This window comes from Neoarius graeffei, chromosome 15, assembly GCF_027579695.1.
Source record: "Neoarius graeffei isolate fNeoGra1 chromosome 15, fNeoGra1.pri, whole genome shotgun sequence".
NCBI classification, from domain to species: domain Eukaryota; kingdom Metazoa; phylum Chordata; class Actinopteri; order Siluriformes; family Ariidae; genus Neoarius; species Neoarius graeffei.
The window spans coordinates 16823500-16848288 of record NC_083583.1 but is presented as its reverse complement, the minus strand read 5'-3'; the positions used below and the strand labels follow the sequence as shown (position 1 = coordinate 16848288).

Below are 24789 nucleotides of genomic sequence, written 5' to 3'. Positions count from 1 at the left end.
CAGTTATCCAGGTACATAGTAATCTGTGGTTGGTAGAAGAAAGCAACTGGACTTGCTTGAAGATTCTTGAAAACGTTTCGCCTCTCATCCGAAAGGCTTCCTCAGTTCTGTCTGACTAATGGGGAGTATCAAGTACTTATCCTCTCATGGATCATCATAGAATCCGAATCAGAATGCTGATGGCTGCATTGTAGGTGGCTGATAAAAAAGATGTCTTAGACACCCACCTCTGTTCAGTGATGGTCGTTCCAGGTTGACAAAAATGAACGATCCTCTCTGGCTAAGATGCCTGCCAGTTTTCTGGAAGTCCTCTCATACTCCCGCACCAGTTGGGTTCGGATTCTATGATGATCCATGAGAGGATAAATACTCGATACTCCCTATTAGTCAGACAGAACTGAGGATGCCTTTCGGATGAGAGGCGAAACGTTTTCAAGAATCTTCAAGCAAGTCCAGTTGCTCTCTTCTACCAATCACAGATTACTATGTACCTGGATGACTGAGTATCTTCACAGATATGTTTCTACGCACTTTGGGATGAGATCCCTTCGACTGGTGCGGGAGTATGAGAGGACCTCCAGAAAACTGGCAGACATCTTAGCCAGAGAGAATCATTCATTTTTGTCAACCTGGAACGACAATCACTGAACAGAGGTGGGTGTCTAAGACATCTTTTATCAGCCACCTACAATGCAGCCATCAGCATTCTGATTCGGATTCTATGATGATCCATGAGAGGATAAATACTCGATACTCCCTATTAGTCAGACAGAACTGAGGAAGCGGGGCGGCACGGTGGTGTAGTGGTTAGCGCTGTCGCCTCACAGCAAGAAGGTCCTGGGTTCGAGCCCCGGGGCCGGCGAGGGCCTTTCTGTGCAGAGTTTGCATGTTCTCCCTGTGTCCGCATGGGTTTCCTCCGGGTGCTCCGGTTTCCCCCACAGTCCAAAGACATGCAGGTTAGGTTAACTGGTGACTCTAAATTGACCGTAGGTGTGAATGTGAGTGTGAACGGTTGTCTGTGTCTCGGCCCTGTGATGACTTGGCGACTTGTCCGGGGTGTACCCCGCCTTTCGCCCGTAGTCAGCTGGGATAGGCTCCAGCTTGCCTGCGACCCTGTAGAAGGATAAAGCGGCTAGAGATGATGAGATGAGAACTGAGGAAGCCTTTCAGATGAGAGGCGAAATGTTTTCAAGAATCTTCAAGCAAATCCAGTTGCTCTCTTCTACCAACCACAGATTATTAATCCCCACAGTGAAGCATGGTGGTGGCAGCATAATATGATGAGATGATGCTTTTCAGTAGAGACTAGGAAGCTGGGAAATGGTTGAAGGCAATTTAAACAGAGCCAAGATATTTTCAACCTGATTTTGTGATCACAGGTTGGGGGGAAAAAAAAAAAGACCAAAAAAAAATTCCATGGTGATAAGTTGATCTGGGGCGGCACGGTGGTATAGAAATTGGTACTGACCAAAAGGGACATTAGCAGACTGCAAGCAGCAGAGATGAAGGTCGTTTGTACCATCCTAGGCAAGAGCAGAAAGGATAGAATTCAGAACATCGATCTAAGGAAGATGTTAGGCTCCACCTCAGTTGCAGAAGACATCGAGAGGTCATCTCTCAAGTGGCTGGGGCATGTAGAGAGAATGAAGGATGATAGAATTCCTAAGACAGCCTTCAACTTCAAACCAGCAGGGAAGCGCCTACGTGGAAGACCCAGAAAGAGATGGAGGGATGGGATCCAGGAAACACTCTCAAAGTACAGGCTGGGGAGGATTGACAGACCGTTGGAGGAGGGTGTCTTCCTGGGCCAGGATGCATTGTGCAACAAATGCTCTCGACTGACAGGCCTTCAAGCCTAACTGGGAAAGATGTAAGAATGTAAGTGCGTGCTTGTCTTCTGAAATCAACTCCTCTCACAATTTTGGCAGGAGTTTTCCAAAACTTTGCAAAAGGCTTTGCTATATGTCGGTAATGCACATATTCCGATTTCGTTCAATTTGGTCACATTTTCAGCAGAGTTATGGCCCTTGATTATTCGACAATTTCATGAGGGTGTATGAAGCACTTGTAGTATAAATATAGTTTCCAGCGGGGGATCTTGTGCTCTCAGAGCACTCGTTTCAGTGAGATGAAGCAACTTCACCAAAAGGTGGATTTTTTTCTAACCTTTTTTACTAATCTTTACAAGGGGTACCAATAATTGTGGAGCACACTGTAGCTACACAGGTTTGGGATCCCTTTTTTTTTTAATATAAACAATCAATACTGTAGTATCAATGACTGGAAGTGTACAGCCAATTGGGATCTGGGAGTCCATGACCAGAATTCCTCACAAGATGGCACTGGCACCCCAAAGCACATGTGATTGTAGCTGCGCTGAATGCCAGTGTAGTTTACAGCCTTGTGTGTGGTGGGTGAAAGAAACATGGTTGAATCTGTATTTAGTATTTTTATACTGTATATACAAGGTACCAGTCAAAAGTTTGTACACCCCTACACATTCATGGGTTTTTCTGTATTTTGACCCCTTTGTTTTTCTCTCTACATTGTAGAACAATACTGAAGACTTCAAAACCTATGAAATAACACGTATGGAACTATGTGGTAAATTTTTAAAAAACAATCTTAAAATAAAACGGTTTCATATTTTAGATTCTTCAGTGTATCCAGCGTTTACTTTGACGCTTTGCACACTCCTGGCATTATCTTACCCAGTTTCATGAGGTAGTCACCTGGAATGCTTTTCAATTAACAGCTGTGCCTCGTCAAAAGTTCATTAGTGGACGAGTTTCTTGCCTTCTTAATGCATTTGAGATCAAATAGTAAATAATAAAAATACAGTAAATGGCCCTATTCGACAACTTTAGTATACACTGATCAGCCATAATATTATGATCGCTGACCGGTGAAGTGAATAATGTTGATTAGCTCACTACAATCGACCAGATCAACAACTGGATGTCACAAAATTTTCTTCAGCTGAACACAGATAAAACAGAAGTAATTCTATTTGGGGGAAAAAAGATGAAAGACTCAGGATTACCACTATTCTTGACACAAAGGGGATTAAAACAAAAGATATGGTTAAAAATCTTGGTGTTTTCATTGACAGCGAGCTAAACTTTGACAGTCACATGAAGGCAATCACTAAATTGTCATTTTATCACCAAACACACCCACAACACAGACTATTCACGCTCCTATCATCTGGCAGACGCTACAGGAGTGTGAAAGCAAGGACTACTAGACTGACAAATAGTTTTTACCCCGAGGCCATCAGGCTTTTGAACCACAGATTATAATCACCATCTACCTCTATATTTCCATCAGGCTTTGAGCCACGGATTATATTAGCAATTTTGCACAAGACATTGCACAGTATATCTACCTCTATGCTTGCACATTGTTTGCCTCTCCCTTTTTTAAAAAAAAAAAGACGTTGCACAGTATATCTACATCTGTTTGCACATTGTTTGCCTCTCCCTTTTTAAAAAAGACGTTGCACAGTATATCTACCTCTGTTTGCACATTGTTTGCCTTTTTTTTGTTATCTTCATTTTTCACTCTACCTTTTATATTTTGCATTCCGTATGCACTTGTGTGTGTGTGTGTGTGTATATATATGTGTGTGTGTGTGTGTGTGTGTGTGTGTGTGTATATATATATATATATATATATATATATATATATATATATGTGTGTATATATATATATATATATATATATATATATATATATATATATATATATATATAATAAAATTTATTTATTTTCTTTTTATTTTGGTAAGTGTAGTTTGGTTGGGCAGTTGCAAAATAAGAATTTCATTACCCAATAATAAACCGCTGTGTCTGTTATTGTCTCATCTCATTATCTCTAGCCGCTTTATCCTGTTCTACAGGGTCGCAGGCAAGCTGGAGCCTATCCCAGCTGACTACGGGCGAAAGGCGGGGTACACCCTGGGCAAGTCGCCAGGTCATTACAGGGCTGACACATAGACACAGACAACCATTCACACTCACATTCACACCTACGGTCAATTTAGAGTCACCAGTTAACCTAACCTGCATGTCTTTGGACTGTGGGGGAAACCGGAGCACCCGGAGGAAACCCACGCGGACACGGGGAGAACATGCAAACTCCACACAGAAAGGCCCTCACCGGCCATGGGGCTCGAACCCGGACCTTCTTGCTGTGAGGCGACAGCACTAACCACTACACCACCGTGCCGCCCTTATCTGTTATTGTGTATATCTCATCTCATCTCATTATCTCTAGCCGCTTTATCCTTCTACAGGGTCGCAGGCAAGCTGGAGCCTATCCCAGCTGACTACGGGCGAAAGGCGGGGTACACCCTGGACAAGTCGCCAGGTCATCACAGGGCTGACACATAGACACAGACAACCATTCACACTCACATTCACACCTACGGTCAATTTAGAGTCACCAGTTAACCTAACCTGCATGTCTTTGGACTGTGGGGGAAACCGGAGCACCCGGAGGAAACCCACGCGGACACGGGGAGAACATGCAAACTCCACACAGAAAGGCCCTCACCGGCCATGGGGCTCGAACCCGGACCTTCTTGCTGTGAGGCGACAGCACTAACCACTACACCACCGTGCCGCCCTTATCTGTTATTGTGTATATGACAAATAAAAAAATCTTGAATCTAAAAAACATTTCCAAACTAAGAGGACTTGTGTCAAAAAATGATCTGGAAAAACTTGTACATGCCTTCATCTCTCGTAGGGTTGATTACTGCAATGGCCTTTTCACAGGCCTGCCAAAAAAGACCATCAAACGACTTCAGGTGATTCAAAATGCAGCGGCGAGGGTTCTCACACGAACAAAAAGAACAGAGCACATTACTCCAATTCTAAGGTCCCTTCACTGGCTTCCAGTAAGCTACAGAATTGACTTTAAAGCATTGCTGCTGGTGTACAAACCTCTAAATGGTACAGGGCCCAATTACCTCTCTGATATGTTGCAGCGGCCTAACCCAATCAGATCTACCAGATCGCAGCAGCAAAATTTACTGGTAAAACCTGTTAGTGTGGTGAAGCAGCGTTTAGCTACTATGCAGTACAGCTGTGGAACCAACTCCCAGAGGACATCAAAAATGCTCCTGCTGTTGGCAGCTTCAAATCTAGACTAAAGACCAAGCTGTTCTCAGATGCTTTCTGCTAACTGATAAATATCGTCATCTTTACATGTTTTAAACTTTACTTAACTTTTACAGTCTCTGCATGTTTTAAACTTTACTTAACTTTTATTCTATTTTATTCTGCTGTTTTTTTTTTTACTGAACTTCATTTTATTATTTTACTTCTACTATTGTTTTAATTCTTTTTTTTTCTCTCTTCTTCCCCATTTATTTTATGTAATTTTATTTTCTATTGTTTGCGGTTTTGCTTTTACCTCTGTAAAGCACATTGAACTGCCACTGTGTATGAAATGCGCTATATAAATAAACTTGACTTGCCTTACAATGGCACCTGTCAAGGGGTAGGATATATTAGGCAGCAAGAGAACAGTCAGTTCCTGAAGTTGATGTATTGGAAGCAGGAAAAATGGGCAACGATAGCACTAACTGCTGCAAAAGTTAATGTTGACACCTTTCTGTTTTAGCCAGAATTATCTTATCTTTTTCAGCAGTTTGTGCTACAGTAGCTCTTCTGTGGGATTGGACCATATGAGTGAGCCTTTGTGCCCCATGCGAATCAGTGAGCCTTCGACACCCATGACCCTGTCGCCAGTTCACTGGTTGTCCTTCCTTGGACCACTTTTGGTAGGTACTAACCACTGCATACCAGGAACAACCCGCAAGGTGTGCCGTTTTTGAGATGCTCAGACCCCGTCATCTAGCCATCACAATTTGGCCCTTGCCAAAGTCACTCAGATCCATATGCTTGTCTATTTTTGTTGCTTCCAACACATCAACTTCAAGAACTGACTGTTCTCTTGCTGCCGAATATATCCCACCCCTTGACAGGTGCCATTGTAATGAGATCATCAATGTAATTCATGGGTGGCACGGTGGTGTAGTGGTTAGCATTGTCACCTCACAGCAAGAAGGTCCTGGGTTCGAGCCCAGCAGCCGATGATGGTCTTCCTGTGTGGAGTTTGCATGTTCTCTCCGTGGCTGCGTGGGTTTCCTCCAGGTGCTCCGGTTTCCCCCACAGTCCAAAGACATGCAGGTTAGGCTAACTGGTGGCTCTAAACTGACTGTAGGTGTGAATGTGAGCGTGAATCGTTGTTTGTCTCTGTGCCAGCCCTGCGATGTTTTCGTGGAATAATCTAATTGTATGATAGGAATGTTGTCATTTCGAGGAAAAAGGCTTGTCCAGGGTGTACTCCGCCTCTTGCCCATAGTCAGCTGGGATGGGCTCCAGCTTGCCTGTGACCCTGTAGAACAGGATAAGCAGGTACAGATGATGGATGGTTGGATGTAATTCACTTTAATGGTCATAATGGTGTATACGGTGTATGTTATGTCAGGAGCTGCTCAACTAAGTAAAGAGAAATGACATCCATCATTACTTTAAGACTTTTTTTTTTTTTTTTTAAGTGTCTCTTAATTAAAAAAAAAAAGGGGGGGGAAAAAAACCATTGAATTAGAAGCGGTGTCCAAACTTTTGACTGGTACTGTAGATCAGAACAGCTGTAGGAAAGGGGGGGGAAAAAACTCTTGGAGCGGGATTCCCGTTCTCAGTGAACCTGCGTGTACTGGTTTACAATGGAGGACTAATGTAAATTGGCAGAATGAGTTTTCAGCCCCGAGGCAAACTATCTGGTGTGGCTAGATTTGTTTTGCTACACCGTCTCCTCCTGATCTACCTTCCTATTGCAATGAACAAACTATACATAGGATTTCCTTGAAATGACAACATTCCTATCGTACAATTAACAATTATTCCACGAAAATGAGTTGAGCTGATGAGCTATAAGCCATGTACAATGAGAACGAGCGTAAGAATTGTGGATAGAATAAGGCGCCGTTTACACATACCCGGGTATTTTTAAAAACGCAGACCTTTGCCTTCGTTTGTGCCTTTCGTTTATACACAAACGGAGTTTTTTCCTCTGAAAACGATTCTTTCTAAAAAACCCCGGCAAAAGTGGAGATTTTTTGAAAACTCCATTTTGCGTTTGTGTGTAAAGAGACCAAAATGGAGTTTTAGGCGATCTTCGCGCCACAAAAGAGCGACCATTGTACATATGACAAGCATTTCTGTTATTAAGAGCTATGTTTGCCTGTTTGCTTTTGAGAATAAAGCTCATTGACCAGCAGAGACGCATTAGGGCTCGGAGGGCAGCAATTGCGGAGCTTCTGGTGATCAAAAGAGCCCGACCGTACCACTGCCAGCGTCGGCGATTTCGGGTTCGACCTGGACGGACTGCTATCTGGTGGGAGAATTTCGAGAATGGCGTTGTTGTCCCGGAGGAATGGCAGGAAAATTTCAGAATGTCACGATCCTCACTCCTGTTACTAGCAGAGTTGGTACATCCGTACATACAGGGTGAGTGTACTCACATGCACGCTTCTGTCGATGTCGTCAAAAAAGTTGCCTGCACACTCTGGCGTAGTTTAACAGCTCTTGACAGCGTATTTATGCGGATCAATATAAACGTAACTTTAAAAAAAAAAACGCAGCTGTGTGCACGAAGTTATTTTGGAAAATGGAGTTTAGAAAATATGCGTTTTTAAAAATACCCGGGTATGTGTAAACAGCGCCTAAAACATTCACTGGGGTTTGAGAAATGGAGCATTTTTTTATTCTTATTTTTTGCAAATTCAATGAATAAAAACTTTATACAAAACATCTGACAATCATTTCCGCTTAGGCGGACTTCTTAAAACGCGATCGATGGCTGCACAAATTGACTTTTTAGTGTGGGTTTTTTTTTTTTTTTTTTGTAGAACGTGCTGTCTTGCCAAAGTATAGAATAGCTTTAGACGTTTATTTAATTCTTCCTTGGACGTTTCAGTAATGCAATTTCCAAACTACTTTGAGCTTTTGAACCAGTCTTAAAAAAAAAAATTCAACAAATTTTAATGCTTAAAGATGAAGAATGTAAACCGGCGAAATGACAGGAGCAATTTGTGAAAAATGCTAGAACAATAATTCTTGGGGGGAGAAAAAAATGCATTCTTATCAAATACTTTGGTTCCATATTTTGTTGCGCTTTTTTTTTCTTTTTTTTTGTATTTTTTGGGGGTTTTGTTTTCGAGTAGAGTTTTTATTTCGTCCTCCGTTGGTTCAGCAACACACTCCACTGTTTTTTTTTTTGTTTTTTTTTTCCTTACTTGCAGTATATGATCTGATATCCTAGTAGTAGAGTAGCCAATCCGAGCACACGATTGCTCATATCCAGTAAATGTGGATATAATAATGGGCTATAATTTCCAGGATATATCACCACTATCTGTATCACAGCAATTTTTTTTAAGCTGGAGGATGACCCTCTTGGAGAGGGATTTCCATTCCTAGTGAACCTGAATTTTTGGCACACTATGGGACATGATGAAAGGAGTTTTTACTCCCAAGCAAATTATCTATTCCTAACACATGTAGGCTTCATCACTGCAAAGATTCGAGTGCAGTCATTTAAAACTTGAGCCATGATCCCAATCCATTCAGCCAATGTCCAAGTCATATTTTAAAGAACTTGAGCCATGATCCCAATCCATTCAGCCAATGTCCAAGTCATATTTTAAAGAACTTGAGCCATGATCCCAATCCATTCAGCCAATGTCCAAGTCATATTTTAAAAAACTTGAGCCATGATCCCAATCCATTCAGCCAATGTCCAAGTCATATTTTAAAAAACTTGAGCCATGATCCCAATCCATTCAGCCAATGTCCAAGTCATATTTTAAAAAACTTGAGCCATGATCCCAATCCATTCAGCCAATGTCCAAGTCATATTTTAAAAAACTTGAGCCATGATCCCAATCCATTCAGCCAATGTCCAAGTCATATTTTAAAGAACTTGAGCCATGATCCCAATCCATTCAGCCAATGTCCAAGTCATATTTTAAAGAACTTGAGCCATGATCCCAATCCATTCAGCCAATGTCCAAGTCATATTTTAAAAAACTTGAGCCATGATCCCAATCCATTCAGCCAATGTCCAAGTCATATTTTAAAGAACTTGAGCCATGATCCCAATCCATTCAGCCAATGTCCAAGTCATATTTTAAACATATTCTTTCCAGTTAAATGGGGTGGAGAGTAATAATAATAATAATAATAATAAGCAATTCAAACTCATTGCCTGTGCTTGCTTCTATGCATGAGAGAGAAGCAAGCACATCGATTTTCACATTGCTAAAATGGGTAGGAGTTGAGACTCACAGGCATGCACACCAAGCAGTCTCGGCGAGTCTGTACATGATTTGGAAGCTATAAACATCTAGTGCATTATTTTGGTTTTGTTTCATACATGTACTGGTTGGGAATTTTTGGTAGTTTGCATTTCTGTTAATGAGCAGGAGGGCGTGCTTTTAAGCGAGCTTCACAACAGGTAGGCTTCCTTTTTTGTCCCCCCCCCCCCCCCCCCCCCCCACACACACACACACACCTGAAAGTCAAGAGTTGCCGGCACACGACGCACAGCACACGGCAAGGAAAGACCAGGAGATTCCTGATGGAAACGAACTCCTTTTAACCTACACGTAAGCAAAATCCCCTTATTCTGTATTCTACCTTTTCCTGTTCATATATGTTTCTGTGATTCCAGGTGAAGCTCAGCCACTGACATTTTGAGCATGGTCCCTTGAATTTATCTTCAGGTTTGACAAGACAGGGCTGCTGTAGCCTAGTAGTGAAGTGTAATGGTGTAAGTCTCACAGCTGGCATGTTCAGAATTGTAATAAGATGAGCTGCAAAACAAAACCAACAGCAGGATTTAACTGCACACAAAAGCAAGGGTGTTGAAATAAATAAGATTGTGAAAAGCCTCTCCAACTTGGATCATTCAAAAAGCTTATTGTTGATGGGGAATTTGGAAGATGGCTCTGGACACTTGGTTTTGCTATGATAACATTGGGACTGCAGTTTTGCGCTCAAGTCTCCATCAATGAACAGTTGATTAACCGTTGTACAAGCAAGGTATTTATAATCACACTATCTGTTCTCACCCAGATGAGGATGGGTTCCCGTTTGAGTTTGGTTCCTCTCAAGGTTTCTTCCTCATGTCTTCTCAGGGAGTTTTTTTTTTTTTCCCTTGCCACCGTTGTCTCAGGCTTGCTCATCAGGGATAAGCAAATGCATTAGGGATAAAATTAGCTCATGTATTTAAAGTCTTTTTAATTTTCTGTAAAGTTCCTTTACGACAATGTCTTTTGTTAAAAGGGCTGTACAAATAAACTGATTTGGCTGGAATTTGGTGTACAGCCCCCTCTTGTGGAATTTGGCATTTCTGGAAAATGGGATGCATGGAAATATTTTTGAAATGTATGTGTGTATACGTGTGTGTGTAGCTGCTTATCCTGTTCTACAGGGTCGCAGGCAAGCTGGAGCCTATCCCAGCTGACTATGGGCGAGAGGCAGGGTACACCCTGGACAAGTCGCCAGGTCATCGCAGGGCTGACAAACAACCATTCACACCTACAGTCAATTTAGAGTCACCATGGAGCACCCGGAGGAAACCCACGCAGATACAGGGAGAACATGCAAACTCCACACAGAGAGGCCCTCGCTGACCACCGGGCTCAAAACCTTGCTCAAGGGCACTTGAGCCAGTCCTGCTGGTTCAGGGAATCAAACCAATGACCTTTTGGTCCCAAAGCTGTTTCTCTAACCATTTGGCCATGGCTTCCCTTACTAACTAACAAATAAAATATTAGCGTATATACAGTATATAATGTAACTTATGGCAAAGTGTAATAAACTCAGACATACCTGGTTGAGATTGAGATCCAAGGGAAATTTGGGAGCCAGAAACTGTAACACTGAGCATGCACAATAAGAGAGAAATGAATGCGTGCAGAATTCAAATCAGTCGTTTTTCAAAATAAGGTGAGCAATGCTATGCACAGTGCAAAAAAAAAAAAATTTCCAAGACCTTACACAACACGCTACACAGTCTGACTAAGCAGCTTACATAACCATTTGGAATAATCATGGATAAAACAATGTTGGACCTTATACACAGACGCATTTGGAGATCTCTGTGCATTAGTAGTGTGTTCAGAATTTAAGATGCGTACGTTTTATTGCATGAATGCAACCTATCAAGCCTAAAAAAAAACCCCACAAATGCGCTGTTGCTGCAGGTTTTACTTTAAGTCGGGTGCTGTGTGTGTGGTGGGGGGGTGGGGGTGCTTTTTATTGATTTTTTTTTTTTTTTTTTCTTCTCCTCCATCCTCACGCTCCTGTGTGCTCGTTGTGGTCCAAAGTGGCGATTAAGCTATTTGTTGCATCAAACCACATTTAGTGGGTGGATCAAGCAAGGCTTTGCTCATCCATTCCCCTCCACCTTGGTGTGTGTGTGAGAGAGAGAGAGAGAGAGAGAGAGAGGGAGGAGTGTGTGAGCATCCTGTGACACTCTGATAGTGGCAGATGGTGAAGACTGGCAAAGGATTGGGCACTCACATTCTCAGTCTCTCACTCACTCACTCACTCACTCACTCACTCGGTCGTTCCCTCTCCTTCTCTTAGTCCGAAAAGCACGCTCAGTGTTCATTTTAATAGGAATATTTGCCTCGCACGCTTCAATGGAGACTGAAGGTGATGCAAATTCCGCCCGGGAGAGTGGAGATGCTCGTTCGGGTGAGTTCAGCTCAGCGCACCTACCCTTTCTGCTCTTTATTTGGGTATTTTTGGGTCCCGTTTGGAGGTGTCGCCTGAGGACACATGACCTCATCTGTGCATGCATTCATGTTTGCTTTCAAGCCATGAGCAACGTGCTGAATTTTGTGCATGCACAATGTTGAAGTCTTCTAGTTCATCATTCCAAGGGTTCATTCAACACAGCACTGGGTTTTTGTTTGTTTGTTTTTTTTCTTTGTGTGTGCATGGTTATCTGTTGATACTGTAATCAGCTGCTGTCGACCCCATGTACACACCACTGATGCTATGAGTTAGGTCTATGCTTCTATACGTAAAGAATAACACAAATCTGCCCAACGATTGGACAGGAGATGTACACTAGACTGAGGGATTCCCTCATTAGTAATGAGTGTTGCCAGATTGGGCTAAACATCTCTTCGTCTTCCAAGGATACCTTGCTCCTGAGATTGGAGCCCTCAAGGACAGGTCATTTATGTCTTTTAGTATGTATCTGATCTGGGAATGCCACTGAACTCCTCACTAAAGTGTCGTACAAGGATAGAAAAGGTGGCGCAGTAGTCAGCACGGTCACCTCACAGCAACAAGGTTCAGGGTTCGACCGTGTTGATCAATTGAAGAATCAGAATCAAGGTTATTGCCAAGTATGTTCCCAAGGACAAGGAGTTTGTTTTGGTGTTTGGTGCATGACGGTTAAGAGTTTAAGTAAGGAGAAGTATAAATTTGGGCTGTCAGTCAATGAAAATATTGCGTTATTTTCCGTAGCTGACGCGTGCTTAATGACACATTTTTAATCTCTTCTAAACGTACCTTAAAGAGATACTTTTCATGTTTTTGGAGAGTGGAGTGGACAGATCTTCTTGCTTGATGCCAATGTATGTGAGCAGGTCAGGAAGGATAAGGCTGGACACAGCAAAAATTATTTTTGTGGGTATTTTATTCCCTCACTATGTTTTGAAAATAAAGCAGCATTGAGGGTTTCGCACAATTCAGTGTGAACAAAACAATCTAGTGTTTTCCTCTAGTTATGTGCTTAACTTCCAGCCTCAAACCATGCAATAAAATTAACTAAACAAAGTGTGATTTGGACTCTGGACAACAGTAGTGGCCACCTTAAAGTGCATATTCTGGACCAATTTCGTGTTATTTATTTTATTTTTTAATATGAAAGTATGTCCCTTTACACAGTCATCCAGAAGGGTAATTTTGCACAAGAAAAAAATAAAATAAAACGCGTCTGGAAAAATCCCAATGGAGTCTGGAGCCAGATTCTTGACTTCACCTGCGGAAGCGCCAGCAGGCTGCGAGAGCTTTGCACGGTTTCAGTGCACAGCCTGTGTAGACCAAGCGCTCCCATTTCTCTCTCATTGTCCAGTCTTTTGGGAAACGATGAGTACTAATCCCATCAAGATTGGTGTTGCTACACCCTCCTACGATACATCTGTTAACCATTTTAATAATCACGCGATAACGTTGAAGAAATTTGCAGAAAACCATCAGGTTGTTTTCTCATAAGCAAACCAGCGCTGACGTAGGATTCAGAGGGCGGCGTCCCGCACGCGACGTCACGAAAATCAATGTTTGCCGGGAAATCCAAACGCCAAGTTTTTTCAGAGGCGGACCAATTCGCCTCAAATGGCTTGATTTCAACTGAATTTTTCTGGTATTGCGCAAGGTAAAAAAAAAATTGCAGAGAATGCAGAATGTGACAGATATTTGACCAAAGTTTAGTATAAAATAAGAGAATTGCATTGATCTTGCTCCTGAATTTACCCGTGATATGCACTTTAAAATAAAAATACAAAACCCAAATAAATCCATTTATTAAGCCGCACAGCTCATAAAGATGTTTTCCAGTAGAATGCAAAAACTCACTGGTAAATACAGTACATTTCATGAGTAAAAACTGCATTTATAAACATTTTTTTATATATGAGCAATTCCAGCGTTATGGATGTGACACTTGAACTCAAAATGGCAACAAATGAGCCAGTGCATGTATTATTGTCTCCCAGTATTTAAACAGGTGTTGCATATTTTAAGGCTGTACCATACTGGAGAAGTGATAGAACAAGAACAATTCCCATAGTACATCTCGGGCATGCCAGAAAATCCCAATAAAAGATGCGTTATGGATGTGACAGAAAAAGTGTCACTTTTCTTGGGTGACTGTACATTTTTATCAAACTCTGTGAAATCGTAAACCTAATGTCGAAATGGAGATATCCGTTTGATAGAGGGGTCCAAGGTGAATATTAAAAAAACCTTTGTTTAAAATATTTTGTATTTCATGCAGAGTTTCGGAAGGAAAAGTCAGCGTTATGGATGTGACGAAATTCCGTTATGGATGTGACGCGTCTGAAATAGACATGGCATATGTTTAGAAAATCAGCAATTTAACCACCATAACCCTTTGAAAAACTCTCTAAATATCAGCTAAAACTATCAAAGTTCTTAAATAATATTTAGGATGGCTATTGTTTTGCTGTTTTGTGGATTTTAGCATACATTTCTGTGGCTTGTGGCAATAATATAGAATTGTACATGATCAAAGTTGATTTTAGCTTGGGGTTTACATTATAAGAAAGAAAGACTGACAGTGACATATTAGGTTGGTTACAAATTGGTTCAACTTATTCACATCTGTAAAATACAGGCCTAGGTGATATCTCTGGGAGTGGTTTTGATGTATTACATGTTGCTTTATTTTTGCATGGTGAGGTTGACATTTACATGGAATTGCCCATATCTCACTCCAGTGTGCAGCCTGCATGCTGAGACACACACACGTGGACCATAACACGTCTTCTATTCTCCCTTCTGGACCATCAAAAGCATATAAAAATACACACAGTTTACATAAACAGTCAGAATGCAACAATATAAGTCAATTCTGTACATAAGTGCACTTTATTACGAATTATGCCAACCAGCTACTCGCTACATCGCTCGCTCACACTACATCACGTCCTAATTTCCCAAACACTGGTGGAGGGGCACAGGACGTGCATGCGTTAATTGCGTCCAAAAAAAAAAAAAAAGAGTGGCTCTAAAAAGACAGAATTTGTATTAATGCATCATTATCGCATTAACTTGAACAGTCCTAATATAAATAGAATAAGAAATGGTCTAAAATCTACAGTTAGAAAAGAAATGAACATATTTAAAGAGTATGAGCGCAAATGTGCAAACAGCAATCCAAAGAGGAAGTGTGTTAATGTGACGCACTGGGAGTGTGTGTACGGCAAGTTCAGTGTCAACTGGAGTCTCTGACCTTGTTGATGAGGCCAACTGCAGTGGGTGGGGGGGAAGCTGACCTTGTGGCGTGAGGTTTTGGACCTGATGGACTGCAACCTCCTGCCAGAGGAATGGCTCAAAAAGTTTGTGTGGGGAGTTTGCATGTTCTCTCCATGCCTGTGTGGGTTTCCTCCAGGTGTTCTGGTTTCCTCCTACAGTCCAAAGACATGTGGATTACATCAACTTGCTACTCTAATTTCTCCATTGGTGTGAATGTGAGAGTGAATGGCTGTTTGTTTCTCTGTGTTAACCCTATGATAGTTTGGCGAATTGTCCAGGGTGTACCCCGCCTCTCACTGGGATCGGCTCCAGCTCACCCACAACCCTCAGAAGGATAAGTAGTATAGTGGATGGATGGATGGATGGAGGATGATGTTTGTACATTGCATTACATTAACGGCATTTAGCAGACGCTCTTATCCAGAGTGACGTACAATATACCCAAAGCACCTTGGGGAGCGGTTGGGGGTTACATGCCTTGCTCAAGAGCACTTTAGCTGTTCCTGCTGGTCCAGGGAATTTAAACAATGACCTTTTGGTCCCAAAGCTGCTTATCTAATCATTAGGCTTCCCCACTGAGGAAAACACTAGGCTACCTTTTCTTACCACATCCATGTAGAAGTGATCATTTTCATAAACTGGGCATAATTTATAAATAAAAATTTGTATAAGTTTTTAAAACCTTCATACATGACACTTTTTTATAAGACAAAGAACTGATTGGACTAGTTACAGTGGATTGGAGGAAAAAGTTTTAAAACCAGAGAATCTGGCAACCCTACCCATTTAGGTACTGTATCCATGCACTCCACATTGCCATTCAGGGCTGGAGAAACTAATCATTAGCCCTACAGGAACCTCCAGATCAAATAGTGAAGAAATGAAAAGCGCATCTGATCCCCTGTTGCTGGTTAATAAGCTGAAGTCGTATACAGTGGTGCTTGAAAGTTTGTGAACCCTTTGACTTTTCTGTATTTCTGCATAAATAGGACCTAAAACATCAGATTTTCACACAAGTCCTAAAAGTAGATAAAGAGAACCCAGTTAAACAAATGAGACAAAAAATATTGTATTTGGCCATTTATTTATTGAGGAAAATGATCCAATATTACATATCTGTGAGTGGGAAAAGTATGTGAACCTCTAGGATTAGCAGTTAATTTGAAGGTGAAATTAGAGTCAGGTGTTTTCAATCAATGGGATGACAATCAGGTGTGAGTGGGCACCCTGTTTTATTTAAAGAACAGGGATCTATCAAAGTCTGATCTTCACAACACCATGTTTGTGGAAGTGTATCATGGCACAAACAAAGGAGATTTCTGAGGACATCAGAAAAAGTGATGATGCTCATCAGGCTGGAAAAGGTTACAAAACCATCTCTAAAGAGTTTGGACTCCACCAAACCACAGTCAGACAGATTTTGTACAAATGGGGGAAATTCAAGATCATTGTTACCCTCCCCAGGAGTGGTCGACCAACACAGATCACTCCAAGAGCAAGGCATGTAATAGTCGGCGAGGTCACAAAGGACCTCAGGGTAACTTCTAAGCAACTGAAGGCCTCTCTCACATTGGTTAATGTTCATGAGTCCACCATCAGGAGAACACTGAACAACAATGGTGTGCATGGTAGGGTTGCAAGGAGAAGGCCACTGCTCTCCAAAAAGAACATTGCTGCTCATCTGCAGTTTGCTAAAGATCACATGGATGAGCCAGAAGGCTATTGGAAAAATGTTTTGTGGAAGGATGAGACCAAAATAGAAATTTTTGGTTTAAATGAGAAGCGTTATGTTTGGAGAAATAAAAACACTGCATTCCAGCATAAAGAACCTTATCCCATCTGTGAAACATGGTGGTGGTAGTATCATGGTTTGGGCCCATTTTCCTGCATCTGGGCCAGGACGGCTTGCCATCATTGATGGAACAATGAATTCTGAATTATACCAGTGAATTCTAAAGGAAAATGTCAGGACATCTGTCCATGAACTGAATCTCAAGAGAAGGTGGGTCATGCAGCAAGACGACAACCCTCAGCACACAAGTCGTTCTACCAAAGAATGGTTAAAGAAGAATAAAGTTAATGTTTTGGAGTGGCCAAGTCAAAGTCCTGACCTTAATCCAATCGAAATGTGGAAGGACCTGAAGCGAGCAGTTCATGTGAGGAAACCCACCAACATCCCAGAGTTGAAGCTGTTCTGTATGGAGGAACGGGCTAAAATTCCTCCAAGCCGGTGTGCAGGACTGATCAACAGTTACCGCAAACGTTTAGTTGCAGTTATTGCTGCACAAGGGGGTCACACCAGATACTGAAAGCAAATGTTCACATACTTTTGCCACTCAGATATGTAATATTGGATCATTTTCCTCAATAATTAAATGATCAAGTATAATATTTTTGCCTCATTTGTTTAACTGGGTTCTCTTTATCTACTTTTAGGACTTGTGTGAAAATCTGATGTTTTAGATCACATTTATGCAGAAATGTAGAAAATTCTAAAAGGTTCACAAACTTTCAAGCACCACTGTACCTGATTTGTCGTCATTAATGGTGTAAAATCCCCAGCTGAATGCGAAACTGAAAGAGGTAGGTCTGAATGATTTTCTCTGCAGTATGTTTACTAATATTAATACATAATACTACTAATTTAGTATAATAAAGCGTTTGTTCTAGTACACGAATATACTTTCGGGCTTGTCATTTTTGATGCTTTTATTTTGAAGTAAATTAGACTTTTCTTGAACATTTTCATGGAAGGAGTCTCCAGTGGGGGTGGCACAATGGTGTAGTGGTTAGCGCTGTCGCCTCACAGCAAGAAGGTCCGGGTTCGAGCCCCGTGGCTGGCGAGGGCCTTTCTGTGTGGAGTTTGCGTGTTCTCCCCGTGTCCGCGTGGGTTTCCTCCGGGTGCTCCGGTTTCCCCCACAGTCCAAAGACATGCAGGTTAGGTTAACTGGTGACTCTAAATTGAGCGTAGGTGTGAGTGTGAATGGTTGTCTGTGTCTATGTGTCAGCCCTGTGATGACCTGGCGACTTGTCCAGGGTGTACCCTGCCTTTCGCCCGTAGTCATGGTGTAGTGGTTAACACTGTCGCCTCACAGCAAGAAGGTTCTGGATTTGAGCCCAGTGGCCTTTCTGTGTGGAGTTTGCATGTTCTCCCCGTGTCCGCGTGGGTTTCCTCCGGGTGCTCCGGTTTCCCCCACGGTCCAAAGACATGTGGTTAGGTTAACATGGGGCAGCTTTGGGCTGAGGTTGGGCTGAAGTGCCCTTGAGCAAGGCACCTAACACCCAACTGTTCCATTGGTGCTGTAGCATAGCTGCTCACTGCTCTGTGTGTGTGTGTTGATTGCTCACGTGTGTGTTCGCTGCTTCAGATGGGTTAAATGCAGAGGAGGAATTTCACTGCGTGCTTGAGTGTGACAAATAGTCTCTGTGTGACAGACAAAAGGCTTCTCTCAAGTGTTAGTCCATTTTTTCTGTCATGAAAAAGACTTCAAGACTTTATGCTTTGCAGTTTCTTGGTGACAAGCTGTGAGTGGGAGTGACAGAGAAAGAAGAGAGGCTGGTAAAGCTATTACATCCGTAATTATAAATGGTTAAAATGTACATTACTAGACAAAAGCTTGAACATGCCTTCTAATTCAATGGCTTGTCATTATTATTTATTTATTTATTTATTTTAAATTAATTGACACTTCATGTCTTAAAGTAATGATGGATGTCATTTCTCTTTACTTAGTTGAGTACGGTTGACATAATGTCAGCAGACAATCACTAATGTGTACCAAATGTGTCTCACTGAGGGTCAAATTGACCATGTCCTTTCCAGCAGAAACCTATGGTATATTGGCGCAAATTATGACCTATTTTCCTGTAAAATTTCTCACTAATGTAGGTGCAATAGGCTTATCAAATCAGTCTCATGTAAAAAGGGATCAGTCTCATAAATTCATTAATTCAAGTGTCTAATAGTTTATAGCTAAACTATTAAAATCAATGGAATAACTTGATGTTGCTATAGTTTTAGTGAGTATTGTAGCTCTAATGTAATACGTTTACTCTAGATCTATAACATTCATATAACAACCAAATGGGCGAAGGCAATTAGAATACTTGTTTGGCAGAGGTTGGCACTCAGTGAAATGTTGTAGCAATAGACAGGACACAGTTTATTCCAAAGATACCATTTATTGAAATAGCTGACACGAATTAGCAAACTAATACTGATCAGATATAGCAACAATAGCAGCCAAGGAATAATTCAATATAAATGGTGATACAATGTATACAGGTAATAATCAGTAGTGTATATGATAACTAAGGCACTAATGGTGATCAGAAGTAATAAGCTATATGCAAGTTTACAGTGTAGGGGCGAGTGGATGTTAAAATGTGAGGGGGAAATCGTGTGTGTGTGTGTAGGCAAGATGGATGTGATGTGTGAATGGAATGTGCAAGCCTTGTGCTGAGCCTCGCCTAAAAGGGACACGAGGGAGAGAAAAAGACAAAGGATCCATAGTTTAAAAACTAGTCTCGGCTAGGCCTTAAACCCAACTTCTACTCAACCCTTAGCTACTCCTGAAATCCCAATGTTGAGTGTAGTGTGACAGAAGGCGTTAAAGAGAGTGAGAGAGAGAGAGAGAACACGCATGCACGATCTAACTAAATACGGATAGTAAACAAAGCAAATCAAACACGCGGTCTAAGACTGACTTTCATGTGAATCAAAATGCATACATTTAAACCATGAATTAATTCAAATAAGCAACACACTTCACATTAACTAGCCACAACTAAGACCAACAATTGCCCAGATGCCAGCCTTACTTGTGATCGCTCTTGCTTGGCGACTGAAAGTGCGCTATCTGTTATCCGAAGACAGCGCGGCGCGCAGGTCCAGGGAGAAAACAGTTCCTTTTACTTTTACAGCTCGTCATCTTCAGTGTCCCGTCAGTCGTCCGATGATCTGGAAGGAATCTTGTTTGTAGTTCGTCGACGCTGTGAAAGGGAAAAGGGATCCGGTCGCCTTTTCTCTTTAAAATACTGCGTGGGCTGCAGTAACTAACTGGTTCAGTTATTATTGCAACTATGCGAAGATCAAATACATTGAACTTTGGCTAAACATCCGGTATCAATAGCTCGTTCTTTGTCCTTTGTTCTTCTGTAGCACAGATGCAACGACGTCTCTTTCATGCGTAGAAACCCACCGCCAGAGAGAAGGAATTTCGATTCTGCCGCAGATTTAAAGCACAGTCGTGACGTCACGGTATTTGGTATCCGATATCATCTCTGTATCCAGTACCATTACAGGGAGTCAGAAGAATGGGCGGAGATAGAACATGGTATTGAGTACAGGGATTGGTGTGTTCAATGCTGTACAGTGAAGGGGAGAAGATGGTTCATAAATGGTTGCTATGGCATGGCAATCCATCCCTACACTAATCTTCAACGGCAAAAAAGTTACATGCATTCAAGTTATGGCACTATCGCGGCCTACGGACACTACGTTTTGCCATATTACTTTGTACATGTGATGCATGCTTTTCATGATCTGATTAACAATATTCAGGTCTACAATTTTTAAAAGCAATACTGTCCAAATACTTTGTTTTAACTCTAGCAAGATCAGAATTCTCGGCATGTGGTGTCTTTGAACTGTAATTAAATCTTCCGAATATCATGAGAAGTTCCTTGTATATTTGTCACATACCGAGAAAATGAATGATTTTTTTTTTCTGATTACTTCAATAAGTTGCCTATAGCTTTTTATGTAATTCTCTTTGTATGAGAGAGCATGGGGCCTACGGACACTACAGGTGGGCTACGGACACAAGTGAGTTAATTGTCCTGCATTTTGTAATTCAGCAAGACATTCCAAGTACCATACAGACATTGTGTTGTTCCTAAAGACCCTTTATAGTTATTGTACTGAGCTCATTGTATGTATCTCAGCATTGTGTACATAGGGGGACCTACGGGCACTACGGAGATTTGTCATTTTGACATGTTCAATTGGGTTCAGATCAGGAGACATACTTGGCCACTGAATCACTTTCACCCTGTTTTTCTTCAGAAATCCAACAGTGGCCTTAGATGTGTGTTTTAGGATCATTGTCATGTTGGAAAAGTGCACAATGACCAAGGGCACGGAGTGATGGTAGCGTCTTCTCTTTCAGTATAGAGCAATATGTCTGTGAATTCATGATGCCATCAATGAAATGCAGCTCCCTGACACCAGCAGCACTCTGGTGGTGGACACTGCCACCACCATGTTTCACTGTAGGCACCATGCATTTTTCTTTGTATTCCTCACCTTTGCGACACCATACGGTTTTGAAGCCATCAGTTCCAAAAACATTCATCTTGGTCTCTTCATTCTAGAGTATAGAGTCCCAGTAGTCTTCATCTTTGTCAGCATGGGCCCTGGCAAACTCTAGGCGGGCTTTTTTGTGCCTGGGCTTTAAGAGAGGCTTCTTTCATGGACGGCATCCATGCATGCCATTTCCTCTGCAGTGTATGCCGTATTGTGTCACGGGAAATAGTCACCCCAGTTTGGCTTTCTACTTCTTTAGATAACTGCAGTGAACTCGCATGCCGATTTTCTTCAACCCTTCTCATCAGAAGACGCTCCTGTCGAGGTGTTAACTTCCGTGGACGACCTGGACGTCTCTGTGAGATGGCTGCAGTTCCATCTTTCTTAAATTTTTGTACCACTTTTGCTACAGTATTCTGACTGATAAGTAAAGCTTTGCTGATCATCTTGTCGCCTTCACCTTTGTGGTGTCAAGAAATTATTTTCTTTGGGGAATTCTGAAGAGACAAGTTGAGCATCACTCTCCATCCAGCATCCAGTCACTAAAAGAGGTCATTGTTGAAGAATGGAAAAAGATTGTCGCCAGCTTGTTCATTCCATGCCTAGAAGACTTGGTGCTGTCATTAAAACTCATGGAGGCCATAAAAAGTACTAGATGTAGTAGTTTTTGTTGTGGGGTGTACTCATTTTTTTTGCACCACCCTAATTTGAGTAAAACTGAAAAATGTGTAATCTAAGTTTATATTATTAACCTTACTTTCACGTTATAAGTTAAACAGATGTTATATTAAACTTTGTCTTTTCAACATTTTGGAAATTGTTCATTGAGATTTTGTTTAAAATGTTACTTTTCAAAGGGGGTGTACTCATTTACGCTGAGCACTGCGTTATATTACAATACGGAAAATGTACAACATTCCTCATTGAAAAACTGAGACGAGGAAATCCATGAAATTGTAGCAATTTTGACCCACATTCATTGCTCATCTCATTATCTGTAGCTGCTTTATCCTGTTCTACAGGGTCGCAGGCAAGCTGGAGCCTATCCCAGCTGACTACGGGCGAAAGGCGGGGTACACCCTGGACAAGTCGCCAGGTCATCGCAGGGCTGACACATAGACACAGACAACCATTCACACTCACATTCACACCTACGGTCAATTTAGAGTCACCAGTTAACCTAACCTGCATGTCTTTGGACTGTGGGGGAAACCGGAGCACCCGGAGGAAACCCATGCGGACACGGGGAGAACATGCAAACTCCGCACAGAAAGGCCCTCGCCGGCCACGGGGCTCGAACCCGGACCTTCTTGCTGTGAGGTGACGGCGCTAACCACTACACCACCGTGCCGCCCCACATTCATTGCTGTCAAATTTTAATTATTGCAGATACCAATGTGCGATTTTCAACATCCGACAGTCCTTGTGGTACTTTTATCTGAAAACACTCAAACACTCCAGTTATTCTGTTACTATGATTCTGAAATGTGTGCATAACATTGTCAAACATAAAATGGCTCACATTAGTGATTTTTCTGCTACATGGATTACTACAGTTATGGAATAGGGCTATTTTATTATTTGTCTTTTTATTATTGACTATGGGCGGCACGGTGATGTAGTGGTTAGCACTGTCGCCTCACAGCAAGAAGGTCCGGGTTCGAGCCCTGTGGCTGGCGAGGTCCTTTCTGTACAGAGTTTGCATGTTCTCCCTGTGTCCACGTGGGTTTCCTCCGGGTGCTCCGGTTTCCCCCACAGTCCAAAGACATGCAGGTTAGGTTAACTGGTGACTCTAAATTGACCGTAGGTGTGAATGTGAGTGTGAATGGTTGTCTGTGTCTGTGTCAGCCCTGTGATGACCTGGCGACTTGTCCAGGGTGTACCCCGCCTTTCGCCCGTAGTCAGCTGGGATAGGCTCCAGCTTGCCTGCGACCCTGTAGAAGGATAAAGCGGCTAGAGATAATGAGATGAGATTGACTATTTGATTTCAAACACATTAAAAATGCAAGAAATCCCAATCATTAACTTTTTGACGAGGTACACTTGTTAACTGAAAAGCATTCCAGGTGACTACTTAATGAAGCTGGTTAAGATAATGCCAATAGTGTACAAAGCGTCAAGGTTTACCGTAAACGCTGGCTACTTTGAAGAATTTAAAATATGAAATATTGTATTTTGGTGGTGGCTTTTTCTTTTTTTTTTTTCTTTTTTTGGTTTTGTTTACTGCACAATTCCATACATGTTCCAGATGTTATATCGAAGTTTTGATGTCTTCAGTATTCATCTCATTCATCTCATTATCTCTAGCCGCTTTATCCTTCTATAGGGTCGCAGGCAAGCTGGAGCCTATCCCAGCTGACTACGGGTGAAAGGCGGGGAACACCCTGGACAAGTCGCCAGGTCATCACAGGGCTGACACATAGACACAGACAACCATTCACACTCACATTCACACCTACGGTCAATTTAGAGTCACCAGTTAACCTAACCTGCATGTCTTTGGACTGTGGGGGAAACCGGAGCACCCGGAGGAAACCCACGCGGACACGGGGAGAACATGCAAACTCCGCACAGAAAGGCCCTCGCCGGCCCCGGGGCTCGAACCCGGACCTTCTTGCTGTGAGGCGACAGCGCTAACCACTACACCACCGTGCCGCCCTGTCTTCAGTATTGTTGTAGAAAAAAAATAGTCAAAATACAGAGCAATCTATGAATGAGTAGGGGTGTACAAACTTTTGACTTCTACTGTACTAGATGTTATTCGTTAATAAATGTATTTTAAATGTGATCGTTTTCCTATAACGGCACACCTGGTCATGTTTTATTAAGCGTAATTCAATAATGCATTATAATTTAAAAGACCTTGGGGTTTATTTTTTCATATGAAGTTATGCTTTACATTGTAAGTCGCGCTCGTCTGGTATTTAATTACCTGTTAAATGAACGGTAAACACAGGAGTGTGTTTACTTCCTTTTGGCATGGCCGTTCATATGCCAAGCTGCAAACGTCAGCTTTAAGGACTGTACACGCATTTAGCATGTGTATATTGTGCGTATGTTTTTTATTGTTGCGAGATCATTGTCCTGGGGTAAATATAGCCTATCGTATTTGTTCAGCATGGGTTTTCTGCATTAATAATAAATCGGACTTGTAACTATATGTAGACAGACGCGAACAATGCATTCCATCAAACGGAGTTGAATCATTGCTTTACGTTACATTATATTAATGGCATTTAGGAGATGCTCTTAATCAGAGTGACGTACAACGTACCCAGAGCAGCCTAGGCAGCAGATGGAGGTTAGGTGCCTTGCTCAAGGGCACTTCAGCCATTCCTGCTGGTTCAGGGAATTGAACCGGCATCCTTTTGGTCCTAAAGCTACTTC

The 24789-nt window shown here is 41.9% G+C and overlaps 1 protein-coding gene across 3 annotated transcripts in view; it reads left to right on the top strand.

Annotated features, from left to right (window-relative positions):
• Positions 1–24789, top strand: part of ano1a (anoctamin 1, calcium activated chloride channel a) — a 245511-nt gene that overhangs the window by 68064 nt on the left and 152658 nt on the right. The window contains exon 1 of one of the 3 annotated variants that reach the window (XM_060940930.1): positions 9596–9682. The exons of the other annotated variants lie outside the window; for them this stretch is intronic. The gene's annotated coding sequence lies outside the window, so the exon portion shown is untranslated. Of the gene's footprint in view, positions 1–9595; positions 9683–24789 lie in introns of those variants that run through there. 3 annotated transcript variants of the gene reach the window in all.